Consider the following 18,123-nt stretch of genomic DNA (forward strand, 5'->3'; position numbering starts at 1 on the left):
GCATGTATCTTTCAATTATGGTTTTCTCCAGATGTATGCCCAGGAGTGGGATGGTGGGATCATACAGTAGTTCTATTTTCAGTCTTTTAAGGGTCCTCCATACTTATTAACCACAGAGGTTGTACCAGTTTACATTCCCATCAACAATGAACAAGGGTTCCCTTTTTTCCCATACCCTCTTCAGCTTTTAGTGTTTATAGACTTATTGATGATGGTTATTCTGACCACTATGATGTGATCTCTCATTGTAGTTTGAATTTGCAATTGTGTGATAATTAGTGATGTTGAGCATCTTTTCATGTGTTTTTTGGCCACCTGTGTGTCCTCTATGGAGAAATGTCTATTTAGATATTCTGACCATATTTTAATCCTGTCGTTTAGTGTTTTTTGTTTTTGATATAAAGCTGCATGAGCTGTTTGTATATTTTGGAGATTAATCCCTGTTGGTTGCTTCATTTGCAAATATTTTCTCCCATTCTGTAGTTGTCTTTTCATTTTATGATTTCCTTTGCCATACAAAAGCTTTTAAATTTAATTATGTCCCATTTGTCTGTTTTCGTTTTTATTTTCATTACTCTTGGACGTGGATCCAAAAAGATATTGCTGCATTTTATGTCTGAGAGTGTTCTACTTATGTTTTCCTCTATGAATTTTGTAATATCTGGTCTTAAATTTAGGTCTTGAATACATTTTAAATTTATTTTTGTAAATAGTGTTAGAGAATGTTCTGATCTCATTGTTTTACATGTAGCTGTCCAGTTTTCCCAGCACGACTTACTTAACAGACTGTCTTTTTTTTTCCATTGTATATTTTTGCCTCCTTTGTTGTAGATTAGTTGATCATAGGTGCTTGGGTTTATTTCTGGGCTTTCTATCTTGTTCCATTGATCTATATTTCCATTTTTGTGCTAGTACCATCCTGTTTTTATGACAGTAGCTTTGTAGTATAGTCTGAAGTCAGGGAACTTGATTCCTCCAGCTCCGTTTTTCTTTTTTTTTTTAATTTTTTTCCCACTGTACAGCAAGGGGATCAAATTAGAAGTTAATTTTTTTTTGTCTTTTTGCCTTTTCTAGGGCTGCTTCCCACAGCACATGGAGGTTCCCAGGCCAGGGGTCCAGTTGGAGCTGTAGCCACCAGCCTACACTGCAGCCACAGCAACGCGGGATCCGAGCTGCGTCTGCAACCTACACCATAGTTTACGGCAATGCCGGATCCTCAACCCACTGAGCAAGGCCAGGGATCGAACCCGCAACCCCATGGTTCCTAGTCGGATTCGTTAACCACTGAGCCACGATGGGAATTCCTTTTTTTTTTTTTTTTTTGTCTTTTTAGGGCCACACCCACAGCATATGTAGGTTCCCAGGCTAGGGGTCCAATCAGAGCTGTAGCTGCTGGCCTATGCCACAGCCACAGCAACACAGGATCTGAGCCGTGTCTGCAACTTACACCACAGCTCACAACAACGCCAGATCCTTATCCCACTGAGCAAGGCCAGGGATCGAACCTGCAACCTCATGGTTCCTAGTCAGATTCGTTAACCACTGAGCCATGACAGGAACTCCGTTTTTCTTTCTTAAGTTTGCTTTGGTTATTTGGGGTCTTTGGTGTTTCCATGCACATTTAAAATTTTTTGTTCTAGTTCTGAGAAGAATGTCATTTATAATTTGATAGGGATAGCATTGAATTTGTTGACTGCCTTGGGTAGTATTGTCATTTTTGACAGTGTTGATTCCTCCAATCCAAGAGCATGGTATATCTTTCATTTGTTTGTGTCATCTTCAATTTATTTCATCAGCATAACTTTTGGAGTGTAGGTCTTTTACCTCCTTAGCTTTATTTTTAGGTATTTTATTCTTTTTGATGTGATGTTAAATGAGATTGTTTCTTTAATTTCGCTTTCTGATCTTCCATTGTTAGTGTGTAGAAATAAAAGAGATTTCTAAGCATTAATTTTATATCCTCTGACTTTACCAAATTCATTGATGAACTCTAGCAGTTTTCTGATAGCATTGTTAGGATTGTCTAAGTATAGTATCATGTCATCTGCAAACAGTGACAGTTTTACTTAGCCTCCAATCTAAATACCTTTTATTTCTATTTCTACTTTTTTTTTTTTGTCTTTTTGGCATTTCTTGGGCCACTCCCGCGGCATATGGAGGTTCCCAGGCTAGGGGTCCAATCAGAGCTGTAGCCACCGACCTATGCCAGAGCCACAGCAATGCAGGATCCGAGCCGCGTCTGCAACCTACACCACAGCTCACAGCAACGCTGGATCGTTAACCCACTGAGCAAGGGCAGGGATCGAACCCGCAACCTCATGGTTCCTAATTGGATTTGTTAACCACTGTGCCACGACGGGAACTCCCTCTATTTCTACTTTGATTGCCATGGCTAGGACTTCCAAAACTATGTTAAATAAGAGTGGTGAGAAGGGACATCTTTCTCTTGTTCCTCATCTTAGAGGAAATACTTACAGCTTTTCATCATTGAGTATGATTTTAGTTGTGGGCTTGTCATATATGGACTTTATTATGTTGAGGCAGGTTTCCTCTTTGCCCACTCTCTGGAGAGTTTTTATCAGAAATGGGTTTTGAATTTTGTCAAAAGTTTTTTTGCGTCTGTTTATTTGATCATATGGTTTTTATTCTTCAGTTTTGTTGATGTAGTGTACTACACTGATTTGAGGATATTGAAAAAATCCTTGTATCTGTGGGGTAAATCCCACTTGTTCATGGTGTATGATCCTTTAAATTTATTGTTGGATTCAGTTTGCTAGTATTTTTTTTTTTTTGAGGATTTTTACATCTGTGCTCATCAGTGATATTGGCCAGTAATATTCTTTTTTTTTTGGTATCTTTGTCAGTGTTGGTGGCTTTATAGATTGAGTTTGGGAGTATACCTCCCCCTGCAACTTTTTGGAAGAGTTTCTGTTTCTTGTTTTTTGGAAGAGTTTTCTAAATGTTTGATATAGTTCACCTGTGAAACCATCTGGTCCTGGACTTTTGTTTATTAGGAGTTTATTTTAAAATTTTTTTATTACAGTTGATTTACAAAGCTCTGTCAATTTCTGCTATACAGCAAAGTGACCCAGTTATACATTTATATACTTTCTTTTTTTTCACATTATCCTCCATCATATTCTGTTGGAAGTTTTTAAATCACAGATTCAATTTTAGTACTTTTTCATATTTTCATATTTCTTCATGTTTCAGTTTTGGAAGATTGTACCTTTTTTAGAATTTATCCATTTCTTCTAGGTGTCCATTGTATTGGCATATATTTGCTTGTAGTAATCTCTTAGGATCCTTTGTATTTCTGTGGTGCCATTGGTAACTTCTACTTTTTCACTTCTAATTTTATTGATTTGAGCCCTTTCCCCTTTTTCTTGATGAATTTGGCTAAAGGTTTATCAATTTTGTTTATCTTTTCAAAGACCCAGATTTTGGTTTCATTGATCTTTTTTCTTCATCGCTATTACATTTATTTCTGCTCTGATTTTATGATTTCTTTCCTTCTACTAACTTTGGGTTTCCTTTGCTCTTCTTTCCTCAGTTACTGTATGTGTAAGGTTAGGTTGTTTATTTGTGATTTTTCTTACTGCCTGAAGTGAAGTTATATTGTTATAAATTTCCCTCTTTGAATTGCTTTTGCTGCATCTCATAGGTTTTGGATCTTTGTGTTTTTGTTGTCATTTGTCTTTAGGTATTTTTTCCCTCTTTGGTTTCCTCAGTGATCCATTTGTTGTTCAGTAACATATTGCTTAGCCTCCATGTGTTTGTAGTTTTTACGGTCTTTTCTTGTAGTTGATTTCTAATCTCATAGTGTTGTGGTTGGACAAGATACTTGATTTGGTTTCAGTTTTCTTAAATTTATGGAGGTCTGCGTTGTGACCCAGCATGTGTTTTATCCTGGAGAATGTTCCATATGCACTTAAGAGGAATGTGTATTCTGCCATTTGCGAATGGAATATTCTATAACTATCAATTAGGTCCATCTGGTCTACTGCATCATCTAAGGACTGGGTTTCCTTAGTGATTTTCTGTGTGGATGATCTATCCATTGATGTAAATGAGGTGTTAATGTCCCCAACTATTATTGTGTTACTGTTGACTTCTTCTTTTACAGCTATTAGCAGGCCTTATATGTTGAGGTGCTGGCTCCTTTTTGAGTGCATATACATTTACAATTGTTATATCTTCTTTTTGGATTGATCATTATGTAATGTCCTTCTTTGTCTCTTGTAACACTCTTTACTTTTAAGTCTCTTTTGTCTAATATGAGTATTGCTACTCCAGCTTTATTTTGTTTTTCATTTTTATGGAATACCCTTTGCTACATCCTCACTTTCAGTCTGTATGTCCCTATTTCTGAGGATAGGTCTCTAGTAGATATATATCTACCTCTATCTGTCTGTCTGTCTGTCTGTCTGTCTGTCTATCTATCTATCTATCTCTATCTATCTATATCTTGTTTTGGTATCCATTGAGCCAGTCTATATGTTTTGGTTAGAGGTTTTAATCCATTTATATTTAAAGTAATTATTGATATATATGTTCTTATTGCCATTTTGTTAATAGTTTTGGATTTGTTTTTGTAAGTCTTTTTTCTTCCCTTCCTCTATTCTCTTTTCTTGTGATTTGATGACTACCTTTAATGTTGTGTTTGGATTGCTTTTTCCTTTTTTGTGTGTATCTATTATAGATTTTTACTTTACAGTTACCATGAGATTTTTATATTGTTATATACATATACACACACAAGATTGTTTTAAGTTGCCAGCCTTGAAGTGCATCTCTATATCCTGCATTTGTTCTCTTCTCTTTGCACAATTACTGGTTTTGATTTTATATTTATGTGTGGATGATTTCCTACCTTTACTCTTGTTTGCCTTTACTGGTGAGCTTTTTCATCATTTATAATTTTATTGTATCTGTTTGTGACCTTTCCTTTCCCACCTAGAGAATTTCCTTTAGCATTTGTTGTAAAGCTTGTTTGGTGGTTCTGAATTCTCTTAGTTTTGTTTTTGTTTCATTTTAGGGCCACACCTATGGCACATGAAAGTTCCCTGGCTAGGGGTTGAATTGGAGCTACAGCTGCCAGCTTGTTCCACAGCCACAGCAATGTGGGATCTGAGCTGCATCCGTGACCTACACTACAGCTCATGGCAGTGCTGGATCCTTAATCCACTGAGCAAGGCCAAGGATCAAACCCACATCTCCATGGATACCAGTGGGGTTCATTACCCCTGAGCCACAATGGGAACTTCCAAATTCTCTTAGCTTTGGCTTGTCTGTAAACCTTTTGTTCTCTCCATTGAATCTGAATAAGAGCCTTGATAGGTAGAGTATTCTTGGTTGTGGGTTTTTTCCTCTCATCACTTTAAATATATCTTGCCACTCCCTTCTGTACTGCAGTGTTTCTGCTGAAAAATCAGCTGATGACCTTATCAGTATTCCCTTGTATGTTATTTATTGCTTTTCTCTTATTGCTTTTTTTTCTCTTTGTCTTTAATTTTTGTCAGTTTGAATAATACATGTCTCGGCATGTTCCTACTTGGCTTTATCCTGCATGGAACTCTGCACTTCCTGGATTTGAGTAAGTGTTTATTTTCCCATGTTAGGGAACTTTATGGCTATCATCTCTTCAAATACTTTCTCACCTCCATTCTCTTTCTCTTCTCCTTCTGGGACCCCTTATAATACAAATGTTTGTGTGTTTAATGTTGTCCCAGAAGTCCCTGAGACTGTCCTCATTTCTTTTCATTCTTTTTTCTTTATTGTGTTCCATGGCAGTGTTTGCCACCAATCTGTCTTCTAGTTCACTTATTCATTCTTCTGCCTCATTTATATTGTAATTGATTCCTTCTAGTGTATTTTTTTCAGTTATTTCAGTGTTCTTCTGTTTGTTCTTTTAAGTCTTCTAGCTCTTTGTTAAACGTTTCTTAAATCTTATTCATCTGTGCCTCCATCCTTTTTCTGAGGTCTTGGATAATCTTTACTGTCATTACTCTTATTTCTTTTTCAGGTAGATTGCCTATCTCCACTTCACTTAGTTGTTCTTCTGGGGTTTTAGCTTGTTCTTTTATCTAGAACATATTTCTCTGCCATCTCATTTAGTCTAACTTTCTGTGTTTGTGGTCTCCATTCCTTAGGCTGTAGGATCATAGTTCCTCTTACTTCTGGTGTCTGCCCCATATTGGCTGAAATTGGCCCAGGGGCTTGTATAGGCTTCCTGGTGGGAGGGACTGGTACCTGCCCACTGGTGGGTGGAGCTGGGTCTTGTCTCCCTGGTGGGCAGGGCTCTGTCAGGGGGTGTGTTTAGTGGCATCTCTGGGCTTAAGAAGACTTTAAGCAGCATGTCTGCTGGTGGGTGGGTCTGTGTTCCCACCTTGTTGGTTGTTTGCCCCAAAGCATCCCAATGCTGTAGCCTATAGGCTTTTGTTTGGAGCCAGGTCTCTGTGCCAAAACAGTGACCTCAGAGAGAGCTCACACCAATGATTATTCCCTGGGGACTCCACCAGCAGTGTCCTTGCCCCGAAATGAGCCACTGCTGACCCCTTCCTCCACAGGAGACCCTCCAAGACCCACAGATAGGTCTGGCCCAGTATCTTATGGAGTCACTGTTTTGCCTCAGGTCCCAGTGTATGCGAAACCTTGTGTGTGCCCTCCAAGAGTAGAGTCTCTGTTTCTCCCAGTCTTGTGGATTCCTGTACTAAAGCCCCAATGGCCTTCAAAGCCAAATACTCTGGATGTTCCTTCTTCCAATTCCAGACCCCAAAGCTGGAGAACCTGACTTTGGGCTCATAATTCTCACTCTTATGGAAGAATCTCTAATATATAATCATTTTCCAGTTTGTGGGTCACCTACTTGACAGTACGGGATTTGATTATATCATGAAAGCACCCTCCTATAAACTGATTGGGGCTTCTTTTTTATCTTTTGATGTAGCATTTCTTTTTTGATAGGTTCCAATCTTTTTGTCAATGGTTATTCAGTAGTTAGTTGTGGTTTTGGTGTTTTTGTGAGAGGCAGTGAGCTTGTATCCTTCTATTCTGCCATCTTGTCTCCTCCAAAGTGCCACATTTAATTTTCTCATCAGTGCTCTATTATTCTAATTTTTCCAGATAAGGAACAAGGCTCAGAGCTATATGTAATTTCCCCAGTACTTAATAAAGAGGAGGCGCTACTGCAAACCTACTACACTCTACCAATTCATTATCTACCTTGTCAATATATTTTATATATGTATACTTTTTTTGTCTTTCTGCCTTTTCTAGGGCTGCTCCCATGGCATATGGAGGTTCCCAGGCTAGGGGTCTAATCGGAGCTGTAGCCTCTGACCTACGCCAGAGCCAGAGCAACATGGGATCCGAGCCGCATCTGCAACCTACACCACAGCTTATGGCAACGCTGGATCCTTAACCCACTGAGCATGGCCAGGGATCGAACCCTCAACTTCATGGTTCCTAGTCAGATTTGTTAACCACTGAGCCCAATGGGAACTCCAATATATTTTATATTTCTTATGTTTAATTTGTTCTTTCTATCTAATTTTTTTTTTAATATCCAAGGAATATCTTATTTTCCTAACATAGTTTAATGCTTTTCAGGGATGTTATGGGTCATCCCTCCCCCCAAAAAATATTCATACGTTGAAGGCCTAACCTGTAGTATCTCAGAATGTAACAGTATTTGGAAATATAGCCTTTAACAAGGTGAGTAAAATGAGACTGTTAGAGTGTACCCTAAGCTAACATGACTGGTATCATTATCAGAAGAGGAAATTTGGACACACAGAGAGACACCCAGGGTGCATGCTCATAGACTAAGGGGTGATCACATGAAGACACAGTGAGAGAGTAGCCATCTGCAAACTACAGAGAGAGGCCTTAGAAAAAATCAGACCTGCTGACACCTTCATCTTGGACCTCTAGCACCATAATAGTGAGAAAATTTCTATTTTGTTAACACCTAGTCTGTAATGTGTTGTTATGGCAGCCGTATCAAACTAATATAAGGAATTATCATCATTTATACTTGTTTTATTTAGCTACTAGTGTTCTGCATATAGCAGATCCTTTGTAAGTAAGTGGTTTGATTATTTATCACTTTGATCATCTTCCTTAAATTCATTTATTCAATGGATCTTATTTGAGTACCTCCCTGTGCCAGACACTGTCCTAGACTCTGGGGACAAACAGTGGCCAAAACAAGAAAAACCACTGTCATCATGAAGCTTAGATTCTACTAGGGGAAAAAAACAAGAAATGAGATAAATAAGTAATTATACACTACTTTAGATAGTGGTAAATAAGTAACATATATAATGTGTTAAATAGTGATAAATGTGAAGGAAAGCAAAAAAACAAAGCTAAGAAGAAGCTGTAGAATGGGAGAGGGGTTGTCCAGGGAAGACTCCATAAAGTAATGATGTTGGAATAAAGACCTTTATCACTGTTAGAATCAGATAACCCCTAAATCAGAAGGCAGTCTGGGATAGGTTTGCAAGTTCATTTTCAACTTCTCAGACTCCTAAAAGTCAGCAAACACATACTTCCTGAACTCTTCCAAATCCAAACCTGCATTGCAATAGGTCATTAGCAGCTAAGAGATACACAAGTCAATCCGAGAACTGTTTCTCGCTACAGAAAACTGATTACTCCCAGAGCAGCTTTTCTCATTCAGAAACACTCCCTCCCCCTGACCCCCTTTCAAAGCTTTATCCTGGTAATCATTTTTTAAAAAGACAGAAAAATGCCTAAAAGTTATTTCCATCCAGTCAAAAATGGAAATGGCTTTTAGCCTGTGTTTGCATTCCAACCAGAAAGGACCTACAGAGTCTTCTGTTTGCTCACACAGCTCATATTTAAACAGCAGTGGAAAACAGTAAAGGGTAGTAGTTGGAGAAGACCAGAGAGACTGAATCATTGCCAGGATTTACTGATTTGCTGGCTGACCTCGACTAAATCTCCTTAGCCTCTCTTTCTTGAAGCCATCGTTTCACACAATAGCAGGGATAAAGAAATTTACGGTTTTGATGTTGTTATCAAATGTTTAGAGCTTGGGGTTGGAAGAGACAAAAGCAGGCTGCTGTATTTGCATAGTGTTTTCATTCTCCTTCCTCTCTGCTCTGTTTTCTGTTGTAATCAATCCTGGACAGGCAGTTCTTCTCCCAGCCTTCACAGACCCCTGAGAGACAGGCTGCCTGTGACCTCTCTGGTCCTCTGCCTCTTTGGGGACAGCTGTTGCTCAAACCTGGTGGCTGTGAGCTAACAGTTAAGCCTGTGGCTGCCTTGACCTGCAGCATCCCCTTGTTTCAGCCACAATTTCAGCTTTATGATTCCTCTCTGTACCTGCAGGGCATTGTCAGTGGCAGGAAAGAAACCTGATAGACAGGAAGAAGTAAATGAATTTCACAGACTCCAGTGAGCCACCCTGGTCCCCTGGGAATAAATGGTATGTACAAAGGAGGCAGCTGCCCAGACAGGGATCTTCCCTTGGGCGGCCTCTCTTGGATACTGGTCCTGAGACTGGTGGGTGCAAATCTTCTGTATTCCTTAACTGCAAATGTGCTATACTAGTAGCTATGAGAAGCTCCCTTCTGGGCTCTGGAAACAGACAAATAAAGGTGGTACAAGGTGAAGAGACTCTTGGTAATTGAGGCCTGGAGGCTACTAGCAGCATCCCCATTCCGGCCCATTCCCAGCACCTCAATCACCCCTGCCAGATCCCCTTAGGATTCCCCCAAATGACAGATGGTGCTCCCGGATGGCCAATCGGCACAGATGTGATCGCAGCCTTTAGATAAACAATAGCCCTTGCTGGCATGGACAGTAACCTAAATTTTTCCAATTATAAGTCCAGCAAATGCCACAGTCTTGGAGAGATGCCATTTCAAGGCCCCCATGGTCACTTTAAGGACAGAGGCACAGCACAGAGTAGAAGATGGAATAATGTATGAGAAAAGCCTGTGTGTTGGACCCAACTCCTTCACCAAAGAGCTGAACAGCCTTGGCCAAGTCAGTTCCCCCCTGCAGCCTACAGTGTCCTCATTCATACTGATTGTAACCATAGGTCTTCACAGACTCTAGTCCATGTGTAACGCACATGTCAGTTTCAGTACTGGCCCTTTGAGATCTACTAAAGCTCATTTGAAACTCACTTCACTTGGAATAAGACCTCCATCCTCAGAGGATCTGAGGGTTGAGAGTAGGAAGAGGAGAAGGCTCATGATCTTCCTTTCACCTCATCCTCTGAGTTCTTGTTTCGGGTTAAATTGCTCAGTTGATAACGCATGTGTGTGAATCTCAATACAGCATTTTACTTTCTCATTAATTGCCATCAATGAACAATGATGCCTACAAATTGCTTGCACACGCCCTTGTTTGGGAGGAAAACCTCAAACATCTAGGAGGAGAATGAGGGAAACCTTAAAGACTTGACCTTGCATATCTGGCTACTTGAAAGTCCATCCCTGCCAACCTGGGCTCCGGGCTCTGGCCACATGGGTGGGACCTCTTCTCCCTCCCCTCTCCCATCTTCCTCTCAGGACTAAAAGGAAATCCTCTCACTGTCTATGCAGAGCAGTTAATTTCCTGTTCTGCCCTTGTCTTTCAGTTTCACTTTATCTTTTTAGACTTTGTTCTGGAAGCTGTATAGTTTTACTTCGAAATGGCCCAATGATGTATTTTCCTCAGTGTAGTTTGTTCCCTTCTAAGAGGAATTGGGATGCTAGCTGTTATGTTAACACACACACTAAATCCCTCCAGTCGTGTAGATCCTCAGCATTTCAGTCTAAGAAGAAGTGGTTGAGCCCCTGTTGTGCTTGCTATGGGGGCTGCTCACTGTGGAATCTAAAAATTATATGTCCAAATTGGCACCTACTCAGGTGGGAAAAGAAGATTAAAACACACAGAGAATTGATTATAATTAACTAGCAAGATATATGCTGGGAGAGGTTAAGAAAAGGAAGGACCAACTTGATACTGGAGGATCTTCACAGATGATAAATCTTTTTTTTTTTTGCATTTAGTGATGACTTTTATATTTAGAATTAGCCAGCTGGACTCAGTTTAGATGATCCCAATTTTGTTAGCAACATCCAAAGCATCATAGTCAGGAGCTAGTCGAAAATATGCCTTCTTCTCTCCATCAGGCCTGATCAAAGTGTTGACCTTAGCCACATCAATGTCATAGAGCTTCTTTACAGCCTGTTTAATCTGGTGCTTGTTGGCCTTGACATCCACAATGAACACAAGTGTGTTGTCTTCTGTCTTCTTCATGGCTGACTCAGTGGTGAGGGGGAGCTTGATGATGACATAGTGGTCAAGCTTGTTTCTCCTAGGGGCGCTTTTCCGAGGATATTTGGGCTGCCTTCTGAGTTGCAGTGTTTTGGGCTGTCGGAAGGTGGGTGATGTCCGGATCTTCTTTTTTTGTGGCTGTGGATGCCTTTCAACGCTGCTTTCTTGGCCTTCAAAGCCTTTGCTTTGGCTTCGGCTTTGGGAGGGGCAGGGGCTTCCTTCTTTGCCTTTGGCACCATCTTCGTGAAAAGGAGATGATAAATCTTGAAAAGGGCCCCCAACTGGTAGGCTGCTTGCACCAGATAAATACTTCTGGAGAATTAGGCCATTTTCAAACTCTAAGAAACAGAGCTACCACCCTCTGAGAGGTGGCATACTGTTTGAACATTCAATCCTGTTGGGAAGTTCAGCTTGAGCCCAGGTGCGATTCCTCCAAGATAGCGATAACCCTGATCCTCACCTCATTTCCTTCTGTTCTCCCTCTGGGGGAGCACTTACTATTAACAAGGCCCTATTGTAGGCCCAAATCCCTGCCCTCTTGGAGCTGTATTCTGGATAGCTCAGTCGTGGGACTGGTGGATTTGTGCTGGAATTCATCTACCATTAGGAATAGGCACCTTAAGTCTAGTTGGTGAGCCCAGGTGCTTGGGTCCATGGCACCCATTGGTGAGAGCATGCCTGAGGGCAGGGTATAGTTCATGAGTATAGACACTGAGAAAAATGAAGATATAAGCCCAGGGCTTCTTAAGCAGCAAGTAGGCACTCTCTCATGCATTCTCTCACTGGCCATTTTTTAGAATGCTTGCTGTGTGCCAGGGGATAGAAAAGGGAGTAGAACTCACTCCATCCCCATATGGAATTTCAGTCCTTCAAATCTTGCACAACTACTGTGATAGAAATGGGTAATGAGAGCTCCAGGAGCACCAAGTAAGAAGAATATGCTAACCTTCTAGGTCTGAGTGTCATCTGAGAAGACTTCACAGAGGAGGTGATTTTTAGAAGAGGAGTCTAAATCTCCAAAAGGAGCTTTCCAGAAATGGAAGTTGAAAATAGCTGTCATAAGATTATTGTAGGTAGAGTGGGTGAGAAGAGAAGGCCAGGCTATAAGACATCAATAGAGGGTAGGAGCTTTGATTCAACCATGTTTGGCTTTCATCTCATAGCAGCGGGGCACTACTAGAGCAGTGGGCTCAGATGTTCACACTGTTTCTCATACGATGCTGGTATTGGTATGAAGGGTGAACTGAATAACACAAGCCTGGTTAACAGTGAGCCAGATGGAAAGGGCTACAATCATTCAAGTGAGGTACGATGAGGCACTCAACTGACTATGACTGAAGAAATTAGAGTTGGCCTAGCCCTGAATTTGCTGTTACTTTGTAAAATAAAAACGCATTAGTTAGGAGTGTGATAATATTGTATGAACACACTTTCTCTGTATTAAAAACTATACCCTATGATTAAAAAGAGAGGCCTTTATCCCTGTATTCTGCTTGAAGGTGACCTGTCAGAACCTGGGATAGCGGCTGCTAAGGAGTTGCAAAAGCCAGTCTGCAGGCCCCTCTTCTCTCACAGAGATTGCCTGAAGATGTATCTGGATGCTGGATAGATCGTGCCTCTTTTGCTGCCTCTCCTTAATATGATGAGGTCCCCAAGCACAAGGGGGAAAGTGGGCCATTCGGCAGAGAAGTGATTAGAAAAATTGACTTTTCTGTTGGTTGTAGACTCTCTGACATGCTTCCCACCCCACACTGTGAGAGAAGAAAAAGTGTCACAGGTCTTCCCTGAAGGCAAGATGCGGTGCTTGCTGGGAACTTCTGCCAACCCAGCAATCTGATGCAGTGGCCAAACATGTCCTCCAGAAACACAGAGCCAAAGGACATCGCGGCTGGCCCTTCCCTTCCTCCTGGGAAAGCTGCTATTCAGTCCCTCTTCTAAATATTTCCCTGACTCTTTCTGCTTAGGTGCGAAGTTGTTTTGCAAGGAAGTTTAGATTTTGCAGCTGGATTTTGGGAGGCCACGGAGGAAGCGTCCAATAAACTCCCTTTTCCTAAGCTACAAACACCAATTAAACAACTATGTTTGCACCTGGAACAGCAGAAATTGCTTTGAAATCCTCAATCTGTTGCCATAATTGCCGGATCATATGCAGAAATGTGGGACTGGGGAGTCGTTATGGATGATAGTGAAATGGCCCATTTATTGCCCTTTCTTGGCTAGGATGTTTCTTGAGTGAGTTGTTTTCTATTTATTGGTTCTGACTGTATAATGCCAAACATCTGATCTGTGGAGCCAGCATTTCAGCCCATTATTTGCAGAACAAAATAAAAATGAAATGATATGAAAATAATTGGGGGAAGGGTACTGCAAGTGAGCTGTCTACACCATTCCAAACATTGAGATTGGCTCAGGTTTTCACTTAATTGAAAAGCACTTTCTTAATGATGTGTTAGGGACACAGCTCTTTTAAGTGTCAGTGACTCGTAGGTCTGGTTTCAAGAAAACTCAGCAGTTCCCTCTCTTCTTTTGGGTCAGGCAATTATTTTGATCTTTCTGCTTGGGCTTTCTGAATATTTGGAATATTATTCTGATGGTGGTGTGCTAGGCTCAAGATGTGTTCAGTGAGAAATTGGGGAACAAAGATGTGGTTTCCTCCCCATCAGATTCCAAGGAGAAGGCCCAATGGATGTTAGTGTTCTCCCCAGTCCCTCTAAATCCTGGAGATTTATGATAAATATCCAGGAACTTAGTTGAGTGATGTAAGTAAACAGAGTCTGACCCAACCTTTTATCCACCAAGCATCATCTGATCTTCTATAGCTGTCCCTCTTTTGTCTACTTCTAAATAATCCGTCATTTTTCAAAACTTCTTTAAAAATTGAAGTATAGTTATTTTACCATATTGTGTTTGTTTCACGTGTACAGCAAAGTGATTCAGTTACATATGTGTGTATAACTTTTTCGTATTCTTTTCCATTATAAGCTATTTCAAGGTACTGAGTATGTTCCTTGTGCTATATACTGTGGGTCTTGTTCTTTATCTATTTTGTAGTGTGTACATGGTAATCCCAACTTCCTAATTTATCCCCCCTTCCCTTTTAGTAACCATGAATTTGTTTTCTATGTCTGTGAGTCTCTTTCTACTTTGCAAATAAGTTCATTTTTATCTTTTTTCTTCTGATTACACACGTAAGTGATATCATATATTTGTCTTTGTCTAACTTCACTTAGTATGATAATCTCTAGGTCCATCGCTGTTGCTGGAAATGGCAATATTTCCTTATTTTTATGTCTGAGTAATATTCCATTGTGGTTACATATCACATCTTCTTTATCCATTCATCTGTCAGTGGACACCTAGATTGCTTCCATGTCTTGGCTGTTGTAAATAGTGCTGCTGTGAACATAGGGGTGCATGTATCTTTTTGAATTAGAGTTTTCTCCAGATACATGCCCAGGAATGGGATTGCAGATCATATAGTAACTCTACTTGTAGTTTTTTAAGGAAGTTCCATTACTATTCTCTATGGTGGCTGCACCAATTTATATTTTCACCAGCAGTTGGGAGGGTTCCTTTCTCCCCACATCCTATTCAGCACAATCTGTCTTTCAAGGTCAGGTTGTTTTGTTGGTTTATTTTGTGTACTAGTATTTAATTGAGCCCTTACCATATACCAGGTGCTGCTTCACATTCGTTATTTGACTTAGCCCTTCCTGGTAGATACTATTAGTATTTCCATTTCCTCTGAGTTGAAGATTGGAAAGCAGAGTGTGTTGCTCCAGAACTCTTTTCCTTAATTGTTAAGCTTAAGCGGCCTCATAATTAAAGACCCAACCCTTCCTAAAGCCTCTTCTAAGGACCTTGTCCACAGTGCAGTCTCTGTCCTCTGAATGCCGTTAGAATTAGTGTGTGTCTGCAGCACATATCTGGGGACTTCTTATCATCAAATAAGTATTATGTAACTTTGACGATTTCTCTTATTAACTTTACCATTTGATTCTTGTGCTTGGTGAAACTTCTCCCCAAATATATGTTTTAAATTTTGGTAAAGTGCAGGTCATATCTTCAGTGTATTTACATTTGTTGTAGCCCTCCAGATTGCATGCTGATCTGGGAGTAATGCAGAGATGGCAGGCCTACCTTCTCATCCTCAGAGGCCATCATTGCAATCAGTTAGTCACATTGAGGCTGACCCTCACTTGGTGGCTAGCTCTCGCAGTCCTTCTCTCCATCTGAGGAGTGTGTGAATGGCTGCTCTGAACATCACAGTTCTGCTCAGCAATTTGGAGCTCTAAGTTAGGGGTGCGATTTACCCACTTAGTAACAGCTAGAACAGTGGACACATTTTGAAGGTCAGAGGCATTTAGATGACTTGAGTGTTAGCATTTTTGTTAAGACCCCTGCCCAGGGTGTTAAATGGGGGCTTGAGGAAGTCGGTAGGAAAGGCAGCCAGTGCATAAATGTGTAAGACTTCTTTTCTGGAGATTACACAGAATATGCAAGCAAAACTTGCAAAGTGGTTTCTGTGTTCTTGGAGTTGTCATTTTTGTCACTTTATTTGGCTGTGAAGCTGATTTTCACACAGGCCTGGTGGTTGTTAAAGTAAACACAAAGTATAGTATTAATATCCCCTGCATATATTTAGGTAAAATGACATCCAGTTGAAGTCAAGAAGTGGTTTGCTTACTCATAGTTCTTGGAAACTGCACACATACTGATTTAATACTCATGTTCTCCACATATACTTCCTGACTAGCAGTATCTTCTCCTCAACTTTAAGAAATTTTTACAAATTTAAGCATAAATTTTTATGCTTAAAATATCAAGTGAGTATTTTGCAGCCACTCTACTTTGAGAATCTGCCAGGCCTACTCAGAGCATGATTCTGAAATGTTTTGCCTTGAAGCTTTGGGAATTGGGGAATTCATTCATTCCTTGGGCTTCCTAGGCCATTGACTGCTATTAAGGAGACATGTGTTTCTTCTAATTAGTCACCCCTATTTCGCAAGAATCTTCATTGGCCCTCAACTTCTTAATGGCTCCGGCATATTTTGGGAATGAAGTGATGCCTCAGCCAACATGATATTCAGCAGTAATTGCTCTAGCCAAGAGAAGGCTTACTCCAACCAAGACTGGTTGGCACTTAGATTGTTTAGGTAGCCCCCAAGCTTGACTTCCTCACCTATGACTAACAGTATCTTATTTTTATTCTTTGGTGGTGAACTAATAACAGTTATGTCATCAACTATTTCTATATCACTCCCAGTTCTCTGTAGATGACTAGTGTGTATTAAGTATTGGTGTACAAATATATAAACCTAGTCCTTGACTTCAGGGAGCTTACAGTCTATTTTGGAGAGAAAAAAAATGGATGACCCAGTAATATAAATTAACCAAAAATTTGATGTAAAGTAGAACTGCCAAACATTGTACAGTGAGTACCAAATGAATGGTAATTATAAGAATTAAAGAAGGCGATCACTGTGGTTTGATGTATCAGAACTTTGCTAGGAAGCAAGAGGAAGTGAGCTAGCATTTATTAAGTACCAAGCTCCAGGCTGTTTATTCTCTCACACTTAGTCTTCAAAAAGGACCCAAATAATTTCATTTAAAAAAATTATTAGTATTTTTATTGGGATTGCATTAAGCCTATAAAGACTGCTTCCCAAATTTCATTATTCAGCCCAGTCTCCTAGAACTATTAAACATCTCTATATACAACTCTTTTGTATCAGAGTAAAATATTACACTTTTCTTTATATCACATTTCTCACAGAGTCATTTCTAGGTACTTTATATGTTTAGCACTATTATGTATGGATTTTTTCCTTCTATATGGCTAAATGGTCTAAATGGATATGGTTGGAAGTTTGTTTTTTTTTAAATATATTGATCTTGTATCTGACTACTGTCCTGATTTGATTCTGTTTGATTCTAAGAGAGCTCATCGTGAGGGGAGTGTTTCATCGTCTTGAATTTTCTCTGTTTAATGAATGACCATCTTAAAATAACAAATATACCTCCACCAGCTATATTATATCTCTCCGTTCTATTTCATGACAATGGCATTGCTCAGATTTTTCAGAACAATAGTCAACAGTTTGGTAATATTTTATATTCTCTTATTTCTAATTTTACCAAAAATGTCTCTAATTTAGTGACTCTCAACATTTGATATGTATTAGAATCATCTGGGAGAAGCTGCTCAGGAAGGGGTATTTGGGATGTAGGAGAGAAGAATCTCCACAAGTAAATTCTGAAGTACGTCGGTTTTATTATCATTACTGCTATTTATTATCCTCATCATAGAATTTATTTAAAATATTTTATGCATTTGTACAATGTATCAATAACAATGTACAAATACAATGTACAATGTATTAAATAGTACTTAATATACGTATTTTTATAACACTTACTGAGTACCTCTAAGTTCCAGGTTCTGTACTAAGCATTTAGCATGCGTCTTTTAAATTATGCTCACACTAACCTTGTGCGATAAGAAATTATACTACCAATTTTACAGACAGAACTGAGGCAGAAAGATTAAGTAACTTGGTGAAAGTCTCATAGGCGGAAAATGTCTATCTAGAATTTAAACCTAGGCCAGGATGATTTCAGAGCACAATGCCCATAATTACCATTGTTTATGGCTAAGTATGATGATCAATGAGCATATTAAAGATCTCTCTATTTCCAGTTTTATGAAATATATTTTAAAATTTTTACCTACTGCTTGGTTAGTGTTCATTGACATGACTTTTCTCCTTTGTCCTATTGATGATGTTCATTATAGCAATAGTTTTCCTGGTATTAAATCAC

The 18,123-nt window shown here is 39.7% G+C and overlaps 1 long non-coding RNA gene and 1 pseudogene across 7 annotated transcripts in view; one reads left to right on the top strand and one right to left on the bottom strand.

Moving 5' to 3' along the window:
• The window catches only part of LOC110260990 (uncharacterized), a 523,917-nt gene that overhangs the window by 275,924 nt on the left and 229,870 nt on the right, over positions 1-18,123 (top strand). The window lies entirely within an intron of this gene.
• Positions 11,012-11,546, bottom strand: LOC100520817 (large ribosomal subunit protein uL23 pseudogene; annotated as a pseudogene).

This window comes from Sus scrofa, chromosome 1, assembly GCF_054392235.1.
Source record: "Sus scrofa isolate SSC_HxYL_T2T_F1_AM1 chromosome 1, Sscrofa_HxYL_maternal_Yorkshire_Landrace_v2.0, whole genome shotgun sequence".
Taxonomy (NCBI): Eukaryota; Metazoa; Chordata; class Mammalia; order Artiodactyla; family Suidae; genus Sus; species Sus scrofa.